Raw genomic sequence first — 14089 nt, forward strand, 5'->3', positions numbered from 1 at the left:
AAAGATACCACCAAGAAACTACTAGAACTGACAAATGAATTTAGCAAAGTAGCAGGATATAAAATTAATATCTAGAAATCAGTTGCATTTTTATATGCCAATAACAAACTGCTAGAAAGGGAAATTAAGAGAACAATCCCATTCACAATTGCTTCAATAATAATAAAATACCTAGGAATAAACCTAACCAAGATCTGTACATGGAAAATTATAAGACACTGAAGATAAAGTTTCTATATAAAATCTGTCACAAAACCAGTAGCTTCTATGTATTGTTTCAGTGCCTCAGCTCAAAGCTCAATTACTAACTTCCGAAATAAGCATTTCCATGATGAATTTCCTGACCAATGCAACTCTTACTATTTCTGAATTCATTTTTGTGTCCTTCCTTTAATCAAGAACCTATTCTTCACTAATGCATTCAGAACAGAATCCTTTGCCTCTTTCTTGGGCTACCCATAGTCTGGCTCCAATAATTTCCTCATTTGCATCCACTATTTCCTCACCACCCCAGTAAGGTCCATTTGCACCCTGATTGCTTTCCCCCAACCCTCACATAAGCACGTAAGCTCTGCTCATTTCTGTCATGCCCTTTTCTCTCCTTACATAATTAAATCTTAAATCATTCTTGGAGGCCCAATTAAAGTCCTATCCCTTCCATAATCTCTCTAAATTCTACACAATTCTTTCTTTCTCTGAATTTACATTTCAGTTATAGTCATCGCCTTATAATTTAGCAGTTAAATATTCTCTGGACTTTCTATATTCTTCCATCTCACCTGCTTATACAAGTCCACATATACATGTGCCACTGGTCTGGACACTAGATGAATGAAGATGAATAAGACCAATGAAGACAAAGATCCCACCCTTAAGAAACACTAAGTTAGATAGATGTTATATTATCTGCCTCAAATAACATCCTCTTTCTTCTGGTAAATGCCCCATTACCTATTGAATAAATCAAATGGAGGCCCTATTTTCTAAAGGAATCTCCTTTTTCATAGCCACTGCTGACTGTCAGTGGGATATGTTACAGATCCAAGTTGGGATAGTCACAGTCAAGAAGCTTAACTCTCTAGCCCAGATAACCAGAACTAAGTGGAAACCTTACTCAAATTTGATCAACTGGAGTCCTTAGAAGTTTTGAATCTCACCAAAGAGAACAAGTTTCAGTCTATTCTGACCCTGATGTTATGTGACATAATGCCATGTGCCACAAGTCATTAGCAGCCATGTTTCCCAGTGATGGAGAATTCAGGCACATTGAAGACTGCTGGTTTCATGGTTGTATATCCAGAATGAATCGAAGTTCTTAGTACATAGTATTCAATGAATATTAAATGGATGGTGCCTGATATTTACTTGCATGCAGAATGCTACATCAGGCATGTGATAAGAAAAGAGAAGAAATGGGGTGGAGATTAATAACTAACATATTTGATAATCATGTAGTGGCTGTTTTCTCTATTTCTGATGAAAAAAACAGAGCTCAGGTGGTTAAGTAATTTACACAGGTGGTAAGTGGCAGAGCATGGAGGATGGACTAACAATCAGGTCTGTCTATTTCCCAAGTCTATGCTTTTTCCACTGCACCATGGTTCCTGTCCTCTCAAAGCTTACAAATTTGTTGGGAAGATAAAACATGCATACATTAATTGAGAATTGGGTTTGCCCTCCAGATATTTACTTAAGTTTAGGGTAACTTGAATGCAAATTCAGCACGTTCCAGGACCTACCTAAATTGCAGATTATAACTTGATCAGATTTGGGGATATATGTTTGGTTTTGTCAAAAAATGTAATTGTGACTTCCGGCCAAGATGGAGGCCTAAACGGACATGCTGCATCTCCCTCCATAACTAAGAAGGAATACAATTATCTCAAAACTAGAGACAACCAGAAGTTCCAGAAAATCGAGCTGCATGGAAATCCAGCAAACAAAGATATAAAGAAGAAATACTCATCGAGACAGGTAGGAGGAGTGGAGCCAGGATAGAGAGGACTCAGTGTGGTAGCGGCAGCTGCAGCGGCAGCAGCAAGCTGGCGGAATGTGCAGTCACATGTTATAAAAAGTTGGGAGGGACACCTGGGGAGTGTTCCCAGCACCAGCCCAGACCGCGCAGCTCATGGTCCCAGCACCTGGGAAAATAAAGCTTCATTGCTTCTGACTGTGAAAACCAGCGGAGGTTGGAGCAGAGGAAGAAACCGCCAGTCTCTCAGCAGAGTCCACTTGTTTAAAGGGCCCCCATGGTCCTAGAATATCCACAGACCCACCAACTCTGGGAACGACAGCCAGGGCAGCAGCTAGAGGGGTGCCAGTCTGGTGCGGAAGTGGGAAAGGTGCCTGGAAAAGGGGCAAGTGCTGGGCAGGCGCATTGTTCCCTCTCGGACCCCTCCCCCACATACAGCGCCACAATGTGGTGAAACCGGTCGCCCTGTACTGACAAATCCCTAAGGCTCTGCCCCTTACAACATAACAAGAGCATCAGCTCTACCTGGGACATGGAGGCAAACAAGCGCAGAAGCCTGTCAGAATGAGGAGACAGAGAAGTATGGCCCAGAAGGGGAAATGGATCAAGGTTCCAGTGAGAGAACTAAGCGACGAGGAGATAGCAAATCTAACAAATGAGGAGATAGACAACCTAACAGATGCAGAATTCAAAACACTGGCGATAAAGATGTTCACAGGTTTGACAGATATGCTTGAGTACGGCAAACATATAAGAAAGTGAAGGCTATGTTAAGTGAAATGAAGGAAAATCCACACAAAACCAATGGTGAAGGAAGGAAACTGGGGTTCAAATAAATGATTTGGAACATAAATAAGAAAAAGAAAAAAACAGTCAAGCAGTGCAGAATGAGGAAGCAAGAACTGAAAAAAAGGAGGAAAAATTCCCAAATTTTGCAAAGGAGATGTAATGACCCAGCTGGGAGCTTTAGTTCCCAGAATCATGTCCCAGGAACCATGGTGCTCCTTCTCTACCTTTCCCTCTGTGCATAGATATGAAAAGTCCTGAGGACCCTGTATATTTCTCGTACCCCCATGACTGCCCTAGTTCTGTGGAATAAGGGTAAAAGTTTTTTTTTTCCTGTCTTCTGCAAACAATAGAATATACTCATCCTATGAGCTGTAGGTGGTCAGGACAAATAGTAAGTTTTTCATTTTATATTCCACTCTCCTGCTATAGAAAACCTGTATGTTATAGCTTAGGATGGAGCAATGTAACTATGTACTGAGGACAGATCCAATGTGTGCAATCATTGTGCCATAATGGGCTGAAGACAGGTATCAAAAGTTTCTCTTTGCAGAAATCAGAGAAACTCTACCAAGCACAGTCATGTTTTCTTGGTGCTCAAATTCTCTGATCTCTCTGCAACATTTGTAATTGATGACAATTTTCTCTTTGAAACTTTCCTCTCTTGGTCCTATTCTATCTGTCTCCTGTCTTTCTAACTGGGGCTTTTCTACTCATTCATGCACTTTAGTATGTTCTACATAAAAGAGAAAAATAATTTTAATTATGACTTGAATATGGTCCTCAGTAGAAAGAGTGAGTATTTCAATAGGAAGGCAGATATTGTTGTGGGGGATAGGGATTGGCTAATGTACAGAGAGGTCTTGCCAAGCAGTGTTGGCATCCTACAGATTAGCACTGGGTATTAGGTCTCCTTTCACCAGAAGGAAGATCAACAGACAGGCTTTAATATCCCACAGGATCACAGCAAGGCACGGAGACAGGAGAAGGCTGAGACCCTGGGCAAATTCTTGGAACAGGAGATAGAACCTAGGCAGGAAAGCAAGTATCTTCTGGTGTGTGAGGGCACTGGGTCTTGGACATAAGGTGGGAGCCCAGGACTTGTTCTCCAGCTTCAGAATGTGAGGTTGGAGCAGTGTAAGTGCATTCTGCCTCACAGCAATCAGATTAGAGAGGTGATCAGAAGGGAAATAGAGAGATTTGGATGAAGATAACACAAGAATTCTATAATATTGAAGCTGACAGAAAGCCACAGAGGACACAGACTGATCTAAGGCTCATGCACCTGTGTGCAGGCAATTTTGGTTCCAAAGTGTCAGTTGTCCCATTATGTAATGTAGTATCTCTTAACAACAGCCTTCGTGATACAGAGTCTGGAGTTTCCATTCATGGTAAGCTCAACATAAATCATTGTTATGTTTTGACTTTCCCAAAATGTTAATTCAACCATAAATTGCATTAATTAAAGTAGAATGTCATAAAGATTAAGTGAATGTCTTAAAGATAAGGTGATAATTCTGCTCTACTTTATATTGGTTGAATCCCACTGAGAGTATTGCATTCAATCTGATTCAAAGAAACATTAAAAAATAAAATAAATAAAAAAGCCTGAGACATTCAAAGAGAGCTAACAAGGAGAATAAGATTTCTTTAAACAATATCTTAAGAGAAACAGTTGAAGAAATTGGGAGCTTTTAATTAAAAAAAAAAAGAGAAGATACAAAGATAATAATAGCTGCCTTCAAATATTTCAGGAGTTTTATAGTAAAAGAATTAAATTTCTTTTGTGCTGCCTAATCTATAAGTAAGAAATGTGTGGAATTTTCAGGGAGATAGATTTCACTATACTATCAGGAAGAATTTTCAACAGAGCCTAAATATCCAAACATAAAATGAATTGTTCAAGAGAACAGCAATTTATGTCACCAGTGCTGTTCTACATAAATATTTGAACATTTCATGGGTATATTAGGGCTCTTCTTGTTGTGACAGAAAACCAATTCAGGCTAGCTCAAGCAAAAAAAGGAAACTTACAAACATAATTGTTGAAGAAAGCATCTCTTCAACTCCTATTATATATGAGGCACTATTCTAAATATTGAGGATGCAATTGTTAACAACACACACACACAAATAAAAGATCTCATAAAGTGTACATTCCAGAGAGGAAACAGACATTAAAGATACAGACTGCCATATATATACACCATACAATTTATTCAATACCCAATAGCACCCAGATGAGAGGGCAAGTAGACTTCAAATCAGAATTCCAAGCCTTGGATCTCAATGGGCTGCATTGTTAGCCTGGAGAAAAGGTCACTGTTTTGTAATTTGTAGCAAGGCACCAAGTGTTTTTTAAGACAGAAGAATATAATATAATGCTTTGAAGAAAGCCAGAGCATAAGGCATCATGGATGGTATCTGAGTAAAGGCCCGAAGGATGTGAACTCAGAAAGGTAAGAGGCTAGGGAGAGCTGATGATGTAGAGTCCTATGGATAAGTGCAAGAACTTATTTTTACCCTGAGTAAACTGAGAGGCAGTGGAGGAGTGATGTTACCCGAGTTGCATTTTTAGAATATAGTCCTAGCTACTGGACTGAGAATGGAGTGAAGAGAAGCAGTGCAGAAGTAGGATATCCAGGTCATTTGGCTGCTGCTGTAACTCAGGGAGATGACTGCGGACTGGTCTGCAATCACAGCAAAGTCATGACAAATGATTAGCTTCTGGATAAATTTTAAAAGCAAGCTAACAGGGTGTGTTGATAGATTAAAAATGGAACTTATTATTTAGGAAGATCAGGAATAAGGCAGATGTCAGGCATAGCTCAGTCTTGGAGTTGAAACAATAAAGTCAGGGCTCTGATTCTCTTTATTTTTCAGATGGCTCATTACACATGGAAGACATGATGTTCACATAAAACCCTACACTCATCTGCCACCAGCTTAAAGAGGAACTCTTCTCCCATAGCCATACCAGAGAATCTTATATATTGTTCTGTGTTTAACCCTGAGTCAACAACTATGGCCAAGTTTGGGATTCATGTCCACTGCCTACAAAAGTAGGAGAATGGGTAGGGATGGGTAATGTTAGTTCCAATCAAACTTCAGGTGACACCCAAGTTTCCTGACTAGTTAAGAGCCAAGCCAATAGTGAGAGTAGAATATGGAAAGGTCTGTGTGGATACGCAAAAAAGTGACACATAAATTATGCCTAGTTTGGAATGAAGAGGAATTGACCTATAATTCCTTCTGAAACTATTTTTTTAGAAGCAGGAGATTTTTATAGAAAGAATGCTTTGAGGGCCTGTAATTTTCTGCTTCAGCAACAGATTATCAAAACTTAATGGCTTAAAATAACACAAATGTATCATCTTACAGTTCTGGAGATCAGAAGTCTGACAGTCTTACTGGGTGAAAATCAAGGTGTCATAAAGGTTGTGTTCCTTCTAGAGGCTCTAGAGAACTCATTACCTTATCTTTTCCAGCTTCTAGAAGTTGCTTGCATTCCTTGGCTCATGGTCCCTTCTCCATTTTCAAAGCCAACAGGGTAGCATTTTTAAATATCTCCCTCTGTGTCTCATATTGAGCTCACTCAAATAATCCAGTATAATCTCCCCACCTCAAAATTTTAACCTAATCAAAGCCACAAGGTCCTCTTTGACATGTAAGGTATCATATTCATAGATTTTGGAATTAGAAGTACATCCTTGGGGGACATTATTCTGACCACCACAGCCTGCCATGCACTAAGCCAAATTTTGAAAACTGCTACCACATTTATAACTTTTTGTTGGGGTTGTAAAGGTATTCACAGGTATTATTAATTATGACAAATGCAGCCACACTCTCTCGCTCAGGAATGGGCCTTCTGACACAATGGTTGTTCATCCGAAGGACTCCTTTTAGAGTTCTCCCCAAAGGAAATATTGTGTCCAAGAGGGAGAAAATTCAAACCAATCAGATCCTGTCCTTTGGGATGCAGACACACAAAGACAATGGCCTATTAATAGAGTGGTGAAGACATAGAGATACAAGGAATGAAGGCAGGAAATAGAAGCCATGACTTGCAGAGAAGACTGGAGAGCCACATATGGGTAGTTGAGAAGAAAGGCAAAGCAAGAGATGGAGGGCTGGGCCCCAAGAATTCATCAGAGATACTGTGGATTCTACACTTTGGGTTTACTCCTTTCCACCCCAATCCCTGCCCTAAAGTGGCTGTTGGACCATTAGCTCTACTATTGCAAATAAATAAATATATACAAATAAGTAAACAATTACAACTACAAGTTATGTTTCTATATATTTAGCAGCTTAGTTTTGGCCTTGTTTTTTCCATTGATACCCCCAACAAGCCCCCATAACTGATAGCCTAACTATGTCTCTCTTTCTGATTGTCTGAAAGAACCTGACATGAGAGTAAGGCATGAAATCTACCCAGTTAAGACATTAAATGAGAGACACTTGCATCAGACCACAAACAGTACAGCTTTTTCCCTTAAAAGTTTACTCATACTTTCCCCGAGACTTCCTCTCCAATGGCTTGACTCTGGTGACCTAAAGAGAATTCTTATATGACCATATGGTAGCACCACACCTGCCTATAACACTTCGTTTTTTAGGGTAAAAACTCCACCACCCTGTGAGCAGAATGAGACGAGAGGGGAAGCCAATAAAATAAAAGAAGGTAGGGGTTTTGTATATGAAGAAGAAAAGGAAAGGAGCATTTAAGACCAAAGTAACTTCTACTTTGTGTGGGCATGTGTGTCCGCATGTAGACTTTTAAAAAGACAGAATCTAAAGCCTCTGTGATACAGTGAAGCTGTGGAAGTAAAATGATGGATCTGGAATGAGGCCAATAGAATTTGTAATCCCACCCTCTTAAGCCAAAACAATACTGACAGGCATAAAATTGCTATTTATGAGGTTATAAGTCCTAAAAGCATATATTGTATAAACAAAGAAAAATACCACCCACAGAGCTAATTCTTTTCCATGTTTGAATTTAGGCTGAGAAACTCTGGTGTAAGAAAGACAATCTTTTTGGCTTTCAAGTTAGTTGTATTTAACATTTGGCCAGTGTTCAATAACCATGCATTTTATACAGTGATTATATATATATGGCTGTGCAGCCATTCTCGGCGGTGCAGATAGACTCTTAAGAAGCTACACCATCGTCTCTCAAGACGGACGGCTGCCGACGATATATATATATATATATATATATATTTTTTTTTTTTTTTTTGAGTCATGGACCCTTTTGAAAATTTTACTAGAACTACTGACCCTCTCCTCTGAAAAATGACATACACACACCATCCTTCATAAAATTTTAAGGAGCTTAACATGTACCTGAACCACCATGGACTCAAATGAACAAACACAACAAAGACTCTAGGACATGAAAGGTTAAGATATATGCTATGGACTATTCAAGAGGCCACTGATTCCACAGATACCTTGTTCTCTGACCTTTTCATTCTTTTTTCATCTCCTAAGCTGGTTATACACAATTATGGATCTTTGTGTAATTTGTGGACTTAAGAGGGGTTTTCTAAAAAGATAGCAGTGGAAGTACCTAGCTATATATAATTTACAGAATGCTTCCTTTTGTCAGCTTTCTTTCTTTAAAATCAAAACTATACTTATTTTTTTATATTCAATATTATCTTGTATTAGTTCCAGCTGTACAGCATCATGGTCAGACAATAACACTTTACAGAATGCTTCTTGAGAGGAGGCACAGAGATAGGTCAGGTGAGGATTGAGTTAGCAGTGTCTTCCCCATTTTTCTCTTTGCCATCCTGGCATGGAGGCTGCCTCAATGGAGTTCTTCCTCTTTGCTCCATTGTAAGAAAAACATTGAAGTTTAGATATTTGAGATCACCTGTTTCCAAACTTTTCAAACTTTTATGCATCAGAATCCCATGAAAGTCTTGCTTAAATGCAGGCAAGAAGGGACTTACAAGAAGTATTCAAAGTAATGAAAAGCAAGGACCTACAACCAAGATTACTCTGTCCAGCAAAGCTATCATTTAGAATTGAAGGGCAGAGAAAGTGCTTCCCAGACAAGGTAAAGCTAAAGGAGTTCATCATCACCAAGCCATTATTACATGAAATGTTAAAGGGACTTAATTAAGAAAAAAAATTCAAAACTATGAACAGTAAAATGACAACAAGCTCAAAACTATCAACAACTGAATCTAAAAACACAAACAAATTAAGGGAACGACCAGAACAGAAACAGAATCATAGGTATGGGGACCATTTGGAGGGTTATCAGCTGGGAGAGGGAAGGGGGAAAATGTGGGAAAAGGTGCAGGGATCATGAAACATAATTGGTAGGAACAAAACAGACAGGGTAATGTTAAGAATAATATAAGAAATGGAGAAGCCAAAGAACTTATATGCACTATCCATGAACATGAACTAAGGGGTGGGGGGATTGCTGGAGGCAAGGGGGATACCTGGTGGAGGGGGGCAAAGAGGGAAAATAGGGACAACTGTAATAGCATAATCAATAAAATATACTTAAAAATAGTTATTGCTCATGTACTATTTTTTAATGTAGAAGACAAAGAAGTGCAAACCACTATTTATCAAAGGCCTTTTGTGTGCCCACCAGGTGGGGTCCCAGGCACTTTACCTCTGCTATCTCTGGGTTAACTCTGTGCCCTCCTCCAGCTTTGGGCTAGGAGGGAATATCAACAATGTGCATCAATAACAGCAAAGACTCTATAAAAGGACTCCTGAAAATACAGGTAAAGTACCATTGGTTTTGTGAAGGAGAACAGATCACTTCTGATAGGGACTCCACTGGGCAATACTGAGCAGAAGTGCTGAGCTGCGGGTCCTGGTAGCAGCAGACAGTAACTGGCCTCAGGGAAACAGTGTAGAGGCAAATGTGGGGGCACAGGGACATAGGAGGAGGAGGGGGAGACTGTGGGAGGCCAGGGGAATTGCCTGGATGCAGATGCTAATGAGGTCTTATGGCTAGGAGCAGGCAGAAGGAGCCACTAAAGATGTCCAAGAGAGGACAGCTCTGCAAAGCCACAGATATTTGTAAAGTTGAAGGTGTGGGGGATGGGCAATTGGGGAGGTGGACAAAGCTCCTTGCAGGGGAAGGCAGAAGGAGAAGAAATGATTGAGATGCTGTGTATGGGAAATTCTAGTCTGAAATGAACTTGTGTTGGGACAAAGCATTTCAAGCTAACTTCTAATCATAAGCAAACTTTTAAGTTTCATCTGTCCCAAGTGGGAATTTTTACATTGGCATGAAGGCTGTGATTAGGGGGAAATTCCTCAGGGCAGACAATTACATCAGCATATTTTTCTGATTTATATTTTAAATAGTACAAGTGTTCCCAGAGGCTTGGTGACAGAGACAACTTCTATAAATATATTAAAGTCAAACAAACTGCACACAACTGCCAGCCAGCTGAAGACTCCCACCCCTTTCCAGATTTATTCAATTTTTAAAGGCAATTACGTTTAGAAATTTTAAACTTGCAGCTAATCAGTCTAAGGAAAAAGAGTTTATTTCCATGTCATTGCAAAGGAACATTTTCCCCACCCCTTGTTTCTTCAGCATTTGAGTCTGGGAGACCTATTCACATCACCAAGGATGTGCAGGAAACGCAAAGCAGAGGAAGTCACAGGCAGAGAGGGTAGTGCCGGGCAATGGAGGGAGTGCCAGGTCTGTAGTCAGAGAGACATCAGTGCAAATCTGAGACCAATCATGTCCCTTCCCAGAGGTATACACACATACCACATACACTCACTAACACCTGCATACATCTACTTCTTCCTATATCTATCTATGTATGATGTCTGTCCAGAAGGTATCCAGCCATGTAATATAAAAATAGAAACATTTATTGAAGAAGATATAAGAAACATTGTACATAGGACAATGATGCCTCAGTCCCCTTTAAAGTAGGCACTTTGGGACCTCACACAGTTCTCCTACATGCCATCAGCTACCCTGTCATATCTTCCTGAATCTCATCGATGGTCTGAAATCTCTCCCCTTTCAAAGGTGATTTTAGTTTTGGGAAAAGCCAGAATTCATAGGGTGCCAAATCTGGGCTGTAGGAGGGCTGAGTCACCAGGGTGATTTCATGTTTTGGGGAAAAACTCTGTGTGAGACATGATGCATAAGTGGGTGTGTTATCCTTTTGAAGCTTCCAGTCATGAGTTGCCCATAGCTGTGGCCGTTTTCACCATATTGCATCTCTCAACCAATGAAGAACACTGAGGTAGTACTCCTTATTAATTATTTGGCCAACACCTTCCCAATCAAAAAACACAGTTAACATGGTCTTGATCTTGCTGTGACTTTGCTGCACCTTCTCTGGGTGTGGAGAACCAGATGACTTCCATGGGGACAAATGAGCCTCTGTTTCCAGACCATAGCCATAGACCCACAATTTATCTCCCATTATAACCTTCTTGAGGAAATCTGGTTCATTGGTAGAGATTTGAATCAAGTCATTAGCAACTGCAGCATGATGTTCCTTCTGCTCTGGTAGCAGAAGCCACAGGATGAATTTTGCCCCAACATGTTTCATGCCAAGATCCTGCATCAAAATCTCAGACACGGTAGTATTTGGAATCCCCGGCTAAGCTTCTAGTTCTTGCACTGTCAGTAGCCGATCTTTGCTGATTGCAGCCCGTACACATTCAACATTCTCAGATGTTCTGCTTGTTGCAGGCCTTCAGAATGTGGGTCACTTTCAACAGATTCTGAACCATCTTTGAAGCATTTGTGCCACACTTGTATTTGTGCTGCACTCATTGCATCATCCCCAAAAGCCTTCTGAATCATCCAAATGGTTTCCTCAGGGGAATGTTCAAGCTTAATGCAAAATCTGATGCAGATTTGTTGCTCTATGCACTTATTCATTTTGAATGCGACAGCCACACAGTACACGTGCTCACACAACGGCGCCTACCGCACCCACTGACTAGCACAGTGAAGTTGTCACTGTTCACACATGCACATTCCAGTCCACTCTCCTTGGCTGCCAGGTTACATGATGTCACACAAACCATTCTCGTTATGTTAACAGTGATGGGACTTTTTCTGGACAGGCCTTGTATGTGCATTAAAAATGATGAGCTCGTACTGATATTTATAATTCTAAGCCCACTCCACAGGGTCTTACTTTTTATTAATTTGTAACTTCTTTTTCTGACAGTGAAAAACTTGGCTCTTGTTATCCACAATGTATTTACTTATTCTTTCAGTTCTCATGCACACATAAGTAGTTTCTGAATTGCTAATCCAAAATATCATTTTCCAAAGTTGCTTAAGTTAGTATTTTTCCCCATCTCTTCAAGTATAGTGATGTTATTCATTTGTACTATAGTTAAGTTTGAATTTTTTACTGTTTGTATTCCATTCCGAGTTCCTTTTATCCTTGATTTTTGATTACTTATGTATTCTTTGAGTATGTGAAACACTGTCATGGTTCTAAGAGTCAGAGCTATATAGGAAGTTATCATCAGAAAGGTGAGGTCTCCCCCCAATTCCTGCTGACTTATTCCCATTCCCACAATCTTTGTATTGCATTATTTCTTGTTCCCTGTATGTCATCTCATTAATCTTAAGTTTATCTTTCCTGAATGTCTGCTGTATAAGTGAAAAATTACATTTATAAATTTCTTATGTCCACCCCATTTTTTCTTATATAAAGAATAGCATACTAGACTACTATTTGTACTTTGGTCAATTGATTTTTGGCACATTACCAGGGTAATTCAATAGGAAAGGACTAGTCTTTTCAACAAATCAAGCTAGAACAACTAGATACCTATTTGGAAAATAAAAATGACCTTTCGTTTACCAGAACATATCATTACCTCTTCCCAGACACAAAAATCAACTTAAAATGGATCATGAATCTAAATATAAATATGAAAACTATAAAACTTCTAGATGGAAGTACATGGGAAAATATTTATAACTTCGAGGTAAAAAAAAAAAATTCTTAGGTAGGCCACAAATTTTTTGTCATTTTAGCTGCTAAGGTTGAATTTATTTGTTAAGGCAGCATTAGGAAAGTAAGACAGTGGTGGTAACGGCAAACAAACAAGCAAAAAACATCATGCAGAAAATACTGAAGAAGCTACCAGTCTTATTAATGTTTTATTTGTGTTGGGATTTGAGAGCAACCAATAAATAACAATCCTTTCCTCACTGGAGTTCAGAATCAATTGCAAGTTAGACAGAGGAGTCAGGCGGATGGAAGCTATAAAGAGATGAAATATTGCTGTAACATATTACTTGTAAAGTTGATACTGGAGAACATGGCTTGAATCTGCTAGTTAAATGAACTTGCTAATACTCCCTGCTCACACCACATCCAATGAAAATGTCTGCTCTTTTTTTAAAAAATTATATTTTATGATTACGTTACTAAAGTTGTCCAAATTTTCCCTCTCTGCCCCCCTTTACCTAGCACCCCTCACTCCCTCAGGCAATCAAGAAGCATCTGCTGCTGGAAGAAAAAGAAGTCAGAAAAGATGTGTAGAAAGGGAAGTCAAAGAAATAGGAAGCATGAGGGAAATTCAGTATGCTGGCTCTGAACTGTATGGACCACATGCAAAGCCCAGAGAGAAGTATCCAGAAGCTGAAGGTACCCCAGCTCTGCCACCCTGAGGACAAGTGAACTGGCCGATGGAAAACTCAGTAAAACCTCCAGTGAGAGATTGCTGCTTAGATGTTTTTGTGGCTGAAACCCAGGGCAATAAAATCAAACATAACTTGGAAAGGATTTTGGTTTTAGATTCATTTAACTGAAGATTATTAATGATTATAAATAAAATAATGAAGAAACAGTATATTGTGTGAAAACAGAAGTGGCTTAAGAGTGAAAAATACTGGGTGATCTTTCCAACTTTGCTACTTGCTCTGGCTGTGAGCACACGAGGAAGTCCTCTCTCTGAGTTCACATCTTAAAATAGAAATTACACTATATGCTTAAGCACAGGATTGCTGCAATGACCTAATACAATAATACATGTGAAAATGCTTCAGAAAGTAGAAAATGCTATTTAAAGTTATCATCTTCATTCATAGTATTAAAAATGATACCCTATCATCATTAAGCTCCTGTGGCATGGTGTTTTACACATACCTCAGCTTTTCATTGATTCTTGGGTATCATTTATCATATCTAGAAAGCAATTCATGGCATCTACAGGGAACTATATGTCAAAGGTACAGCTGATGTGAATAGTACCTAAAAATATAAATGTAACTTAAGGAGGAAAATACTGTGACATCCAAGGCCAAAATGTAATGCAGCAAAAAATCAGAATAGCTCT

General features: G+C 39.3%; 1 long non-coding RNA gene across 1 annotated transcript in view; it reads left to right on the top strand.

Moving 5' to 3' along the window:
* Positions 1-13557, top strand: part of LOC150011546 (uncharacterized) — a 51309-nt gene extending 37752 nt beyond the window's left edge. The window contains exons 4-5 of the long non-coding RNA XR_016510445.1: positions 9384-9519; positions 13222-13557. This is a non-coding gene — a long non-coding RNA (uncharacterized LOC150011546). The remainder of the gene's footprint in view (positions 1-9383; positions 9520-13221) is intronic.
* The last annotated feature ends 532 nt before the right edge of the window (positions 13558-14089 follow it).

This window comes from Furipterus horrens, unplaced genomic scaffold (genome assembly GCF_987537825.1).
Source record: "Furipterus horrens unplaced genomic scaffold, mFurHor1.1.pri manual_scaffold_4, whole genome shotgun sequence".
In the NCBI taxonomy this organism is placed as follows: Eukaryota; Metazoa; Chordata; class Mammalia; order Chiroptera; family Furipteridae; genus Furipterus; species Furipterus horrens.